Genomic DNA, 7,539 nt, shown 5'->3' with positions numbered 1-7,539 from the left:
GGGGGGGGGGGGGGGTCCTGATTTGGGCCACCTACAGTGCCCCAGAGACCAGATGAGCCAGCCAAGCACAGAGCAAACTTGGCTCCTGGCCGCACCCCTGCTCACCAGTCCTTTAAGGGCAGATCAGAGCAGTACACATTACAGAGTATTAACCCTCAACATATGGCTGCTCAAAGCACATGATAACTTTAACACGTGCTAACTGTAGGGTGTAATTACACCCCAAGACAGGGATTTATGGAAAACCTGCTTAACTTCTTAGGCACCTGGGTCATCTAATGAAGACTGAAGAATGGGATTGAACCCTCATTTCCCACTCCCTGGGCAAGTGCACTAACAGTAGGCTATTATACAAAATGTTGCCCCCGTTACTTATAATGGCTTTGTCTTAACAGAACCAGTCACCTATACACGAAGAGATAGCTTAGACACCTAAATGAGGCTGGGGTTTTGGCCTGTGAAATTCATTCAAGCGCTTAGGTTAGAACTGCAAGGAGGTGACTAACCAATCCCTACAACTGCCTACATCTGAAATCTTGCCCATCCTCACCATTGTCTATTTGTTGGCTGATGCATCCCCAGCTTTTCATGCAAATAATGACAACTGCAGTTCTAGGGACCTAACTTTCCCACTTCTAAATAGAGACAGCTTCAGTGAGGGGAGGTGGCAGAGGTTTCTCTCCGACTTCTCAGCTCAGTGCTCTGGTCACTGCTTATGCATTATCCAGTCCCTTCTCTAACACTCCTTTAGAAACTGCATTTAATAGCCATTGGATAAAATAGATGGAAAGCAGGGCAGAAGTTTCTGCTTAGTTGTGAGCAAGGGTCCATGGCCTGTTCCCTTCCAGATCAGCAGCCATCTCGCTGACCCACAGGCCGTCTACCTTCCACTTTTCCTCCTGTCCCTTCATATCTCCTTCTCTTGACTGCCAAATGTCCAGGTTTGAAATCAGGACTACAGAGGGGGCTGGGGAAGAGACTACAGATTAATTAAGCAAGACTAAAAAGAAAATATTATTTTCCCATATTTACATATGGAAACCCAAAATGCAAGGAGTAATTGATTTGTCTCCATTTAGATTTTAACTATAATCTCCTATGAATTCTACAAACCCAGAACTAAGAATTTCCATGCTGGGAGTTGCACTTAAAATGTTTCCAAGGCTCATTCTTTTAGGACTGAATCAGATACGTGTGCATACCTGAAGTGCAATGCTCCACCCATGGAATGAGAGGGGCAGAACCCAGTTATTCTGTCACAATATACATCAGTATAATTCTGAATACCACTTGGGTCTATTTATTTCTGGGGTAAATCTTTACCTCTGTCTGAACTACTTTAGCTTCCTGATCAAAGCATCTCAGTTTGGTTAACAATTCAACAGACTATATTAAAATAGACAAAATCCAAGACTACTCGTTTTTCTAAAAACAACAAAACATGAAAAATATTGGGACCAAAAAAAGAAAAAAAAAAAATCACTTAGCCATATCAGGCTCGGAGCTTTGCTACCAACTTCAGTGGGCACAAACGTGCCTTAGTTTCTGGAACTTAATTTCTAAGACTGCAGTAAAACTGCTTATTGATTATGCAGACCATGTTTACAGTGGTACTTCCGTTTTATTACTCAGTAGAATAATTCCAGAAAACAACCATTATCCGTTTGTTTTAAAAGCATATGAACAGCATTCATTCATAGTACACAGAAAAGCTGACTTCTGCTTACAAAAGCCACTATCTACAGCCCATTGACGTCTTTCCATCAACATCAGCGAGCTTTGGATAAAGACCAGAATACACAAAAGCAAGTTTCAAGAAGTCTAATAAAAGTTCCTTTCTGGTACGTAATTTTTCTTCTTTGTATTGTAGCTGTATCTAGGAGAGCAAGTCGTAGACTGGGATCGTATTGTCATAAGCATTGTACAAGTGCCCCAGGTATCTAAAAAGAAAATATGACTAAAGCTCCACAATGAAACCATGGTCCAATTCCTCACTATGCTGACCCAATGGAATTTTCCACAGCAATGGCACAGCCTCTTTGTCCAAGAGGCAAAGCTTTCTTGGGGAATGAACTCAAGACAGTGGAAAGAACTCCTCCGGGAGGTAAACAATCAAACCCCACTGCCTTCAGCTTTAAGTGCAAGGTGTGTTTCTTTGCCCTTGCCTTCTGTAATATAGACACATAGCAGCATGTGTTTATAGTACATAAAAACTCCAAAACACTTCACTGCACACACTTCTCCCCCTGGGGAGAAGACAAAAGAACAAACAACACATGACAGATGTTCATCATTTAGTTGCTTTAATTGCCTTGATGTGCTACTGGATAGAGCTTGAATCCTAGGGGAATAAGCACATTAGAACGTCTATCGAATAAAACACAGAACAAAAACTTCAAGTTTACCACACGGACCAAAGTTGCCTTCTGAGATGCTGCAAATAACCTCAAAGAAAAACAGTTCCAAACATTAAAACTGAGGGCAAAACAACTCTACCCAGAAACCTACTGTAAGCAAACCCACTTGCCCAGAAACGAAAGAAAGCTGCTAGAGAAGGAAAAACACTGGAATTTAATTTTTTCCTCGGAAATTCAGAGTTAGATTCTGGCCAGTCATATATAATTTAGGGTCTCCTTTACATCTTGCATGATCTTACATAGGTGTTGCATGTTAGTCTGCATCAAGTGAGAACAAGGAGCAATGGTCTCAAGTTGCAGCAAGGGAAGTTTAGGTTAGATGTGAGAACGTTCTCACTAGCGGGGTAGTAAAACACTGGAACAGGTTACCCAGAGCGGTTGTGGACTCTCCATCCATGGAGGTTCTCAAGACCCAGCTAGATAAAGCCTTGGCTGGGATGATCTAGTTTGGGAATGGTCCTGCTTTGAGCAGGGGGTGGGACCAGATAACCTCCCAAGGTCCCTTCCAACCCTCATTTTCTATGATTCGAAGTGTACTGTGGAATCCCAGGAACCTACATATCCCCCGGTTACATAACCAGGGTCTCCAAAATTCTCAAGGCAGGGCTATGGCACAGCTTAGCCCTACTTTAATGGGCACTGTGTTTGCCAAAAACTACTTTGGTGGAATGTTTTCAGGATTTTTTGGCTTAAATTGGTCTACCAATCATAAACAGGCAAGAAAAAGGAAACAAACTCCTCCGTGCTAAAAATTAAACCAATTTATGGTCCGATTTTCAGCAGTGTGCCTTACTACTGTATTTTTTTAAAACCCAGCAAGTTCTCAATAATTTTTAGTACTTTATTCTTTAGCTAAATATTCTACAGTTGTGCCTCCTCTTGTGTATAATGTATATACAGGGTCCTCAAACACCAGGCCAATGTGGAGAAAGGGATCTTCTAATGTCAAGGACTTTCCTTCTGCATTGAATAAACTGTAATGAATAAAGGGTCAATTCTTGCTATCACTGAAATCAAGAGGGACATCACACTGACTTCAACCGCAGCAGAATCAGTGCCTGCTAAAACGTAATCTTAAAAGTACTGTCTAAATTTGTAATGCTAGTCTTTTCACTAATACAAAAAAGGATACCTTTTTACCCCTTTGTTAAAAAGGGCTAACAGAAGCCCTCCATACTTCTACTTTCAGTGCAAATCCTAATGTGCTCATCTGATCAAAGAACAGGAACAACATTTGTAATTTCTTTGAGTTACTACTAATCGTCACAACCAACCATACAAATATTGAGTATTCAAACTAAAGTGTTTAGAGGCAATGCGTGGGAGAATATTTTAAAAAACCTGTCATGCAACTACTTAGAGGGTGAACTAATCAGCTACATTATTTGATGGAAGTTATGTGCTTAGCTGTAAATTATTTTCTACATATTCCAAAGGGAATGCCATCCTTTATCCAAAACTTTATAGTAAAGTATAAAACAAAAATTATCATTATTATTACTACATTCCTCTTGAAAAGAATCAAACACAAATAAACTTTGTGTTGAGATCTACCAAACAAACTCTGTTTGTTTTTACTTCCATAAGCCTCATTCAGCCAAATGTGTCTTTCATGTAATTACAGTGATGTCAACAGAATTACTCTGAAACTGAAATGGATTCAAAATTTTATGCATCTTTGAAGTAAAATACAAGGCAAAAGATTATCTTTCAAAAAACTGTTAAGAGGTCTTTTAGCAAGGACACACAACCAAACGAAAGATCTGTGTACCCCTGGAGAAACAGGTTACAAAGAAAACTCTATGATCTTGCTTTTTGCTGTTGGGGGTGGGGGGACTGAGCATTAAGGACTACAGTGACAACAAAAGAAATAAAATTCTCATTACAAATTGAAGTAGAAGTACATACTTTGGGAAAGACTGATGAAAAGCAGGAATATACTGGCATTATTGTCATTCTAAGTTTCTAATGCACAGCTTCCTCTACTGCACTCTTGTTTTGTTTGGATTGTGTGCTTTAAGATTTTGGCCCAAATCTGTATTCTTTATTTAATCAAAATAAATATGTAAGCCAATAGTAAATGAAAAGGTATACTAACTCTAGAATATATTTCAATTATTGAAATGAGGGCATATTTATGCAGATATGAGATCTTCCATTTTTTATTCTGAGAATGTTAGCCAATACAGGATATACAAGTAGGCCGAGATGAAGACATGCTGGTAGGCCAGAAAAGATGCCAGCTGCAGATATGGTATTAGAGGGCATTCATTATGCATATTATGTAGTGATTCGGGTGGGTTTCTAATACACTTTAAGCTCCTGGGAGCATTATACAATATCACTTAGTTATCTGAATGTCATTTATGTAACGATAACAAATGTACATTTTTCCTAACATGAAGGGACCTCCTGCAGATAAAACACTCTACGATAATTGATGAGATTCACACCCTGAGCAACTCCTGATGGCTCCTTGATTTGCATTCTGTTCCTATTATGTACAACTCCACAAAGGTTCAGAATTCAGCTAAAATTAAAAGATCACAATCAACCTCTACTAAGTGTAATGGACAGCTTAAAATAATTGTGTTTGCTTTAAAGTCCCCCTGTAATCCCTGCTGATTTAACAATAACTAGACACGGCAGAGAAGATACTTTTCAGCTTCTTTCAGTGGTGTGTTAACAGTTTCCAAAAGCTACTTGGCTCCAATTACTGAACTTCACAAAGTGATTTAGGAAGATGAGAAGAACCCAAGAGCATTGTTATGCCCAGGTCAGCATCAGCACAGTTCACTGGTAGAGGAAAATGCCTCTCTACAGACTTGAGTTTACAACAATAATCTTGTTTGACAGGTAGTTTTAATGATGCTCCACTTCTATCAGGAACATAGTCTGACATGACGATTGTTAAAAACTCTGCACTAAAGCTTTCCATGGCACATTTGAAATTAGGGTAATGTTCTATATCAGTGATCGTCTCAAGGCACCCCTCAACAGACTCTAGGTACCCCTTGGAAAATGCCAACTCCTAGATTTCACTCATTTTTTAACCAAAGAAAAAGACTGGAGCAAATCTTTTGTTGCAAAGGACTCAGAAAGACCATAATGGAACAGTGTGTTTTTACTATACATATTCCTCTCTCTAATGTCTGGGGCACTGATTCTCAAGCCACCTCTCCACAAGTTTTCAGAATTTTGTGGCACCCCATTTCAAAACCTAATATGCTACCAAAAATATATTATAAATTAAATATTATTAAATGTATTAATAAATATTACAAAATATATTATAATACAGCATACACTTAGAATTTAAAACAAATATAATAATTACTCCTTCAGCTCCCCAGCCTGTCTCTGCCTGGCCTTGCACACATCTGCTCCCAACACAGAACTCAGTACTCATGGGTCAAGGTTACCACTAGGGACCAGGAACTTGCAGACCAAATACTGGCCTTAGTGGGGCCCAGGAACTGGCAGGCCAGTTTCCAGCCTCGGTTATCCTAGGTTGATCTCCCCTGAACTCCAGCTTCAGGTTCAAAATGGACAGAGCTCAGGGACACCCAGACAGTAGGAATGAGGTGCTGGGCTGCACACACATGGCAATGATGCCTCCAGAAAATCCTCCATATCAAATGGAAGACTGCAGCACAAATACCAGCATCCTTTCTGAAGCAAGTGCAAGCAACATTGAACCCATGATCCTCAAGCATCAGCTTCTCTAGACTGGACATTGTATGAGGATGCCTGACTCTCAACTCCCAAAACAAGGGCTCTACTCCAAGCTTAGTTACAGTCTGAGATTGAGGTGGCCAGAGGAAGTGCTACAGGCAGGTCCATCCCTGGAGGGGGTGCAAATCGGGGTGACCATCCTGGGCCCCGTGGACAGTGCTGTACAGGCCCCGCTACGGCTGCTGTGCACTGTGAGGTGGCCACTCGCCACCCCTCACCCTGTTCCGCACCGCTCACCACCCCCACGCTGCGCTCCAGCCACTTGCCACCCCCGAGCCACGCACCGGCAGATATGCCCCAGACGCCGCATACCCCTAGGGACGACTCTGGTTACGGAGACGCATTGAAAGCATACCTCAAGGAAGTGGATGACAACATCAAGAGCTGAGAGGCGCTGTATGCTGACCAACTTCAACGGTGCTGCAACCTCAGCCAAGCAGCAGCCCATTTCAAAGTAAAGTGTCTTGCCTTCAACTCAGAGAAGAGAAAGCAGAGAAAGGAAAAGGAGAGGAATTCCAGCCTACAGCCTATTCTGCACAACAACCTGCAACTTCTGAGGATGGATCTGTGGCTCAAGGATTGTACTCTTAAGTCACCTCACTGAGCCATGGTAGAGTTATGGTAGAGATCATTTTTGAACCATGAGCCATGGTCCAGATCATCTTTGAACTGAAGAACTACTGATGACACAACAGGCACATGGAGGGCATTCAGAGGGCCATGGGAGAGGGGGGAACAGGACACATGAGGCCTGGAGCAGGGAAGGGAGAAGAGAGGAGGACAGAGCTGCAAGAATAAGCCCCTCCATTTGCTACTGTCAGTTACAATTTGAATAGAAGCCTTGGGGCACCACAAATTGCTCATATTATCTTTGCTGAGCAGTCCAACAAGAGCTGAATCCATGTTACTTAATACAATGTGGAGAAAAGTCCTAACTTTGCCAGGACACAATTACACTTAGCATGCCTTTTACTGCTTGAACCTGCAGTAGAGGTTGCATTTTGAGTGAAATTAACACATCCTAAGCGTAACATGAGACATGGCCCTCTCACTACCACTCTATCCAAATCGTCTTTCCAAGTAATATGGACAAAGGTCAAGGGAAGCACTGGTAGAAGGATTACAGATCAGACCCTTAGGGTCAGATCCAGCAATGAATCCATGCAGATAGAACCCTAAGGCTGCAAGAAGGAGTCCTACAGAATTCAACCGATCAAAGCAATGGTTTAAATTATCAGAGGGATCATCAATCTACAAGGACCCAATGGCAGGATCAGGATAACAAGTCATGTTGTAACTGATTCTATGCAACTCAGTATGTTCTTAAACAAACTCTGTAGCACATTACAAGGTTGAATATTGAACTACAGTGAAAGATTTGAAACAT

The sequence above is a fragment of the Gavialis gangeticus genome, unplaced genomic scaffold (assembly GCF_001723915.1).
Source record: "Gavialis gangeticus isolate Ggan-Ray unplaced genomic scaffold, GavGan_comp1, whole genome shotgun sequence".
NCBI classification, from domain to species: domain Eukaryota; kingdom Metazoa; phylum Chordata; order Crocodylia; family Gavialidae; genus Gavialis; species Gavialis gangeticus.
The sequence above is the reverse complement of the archived record's forward strand: the minus strand, read 5'-3'. Positions refer to the sequence as shown.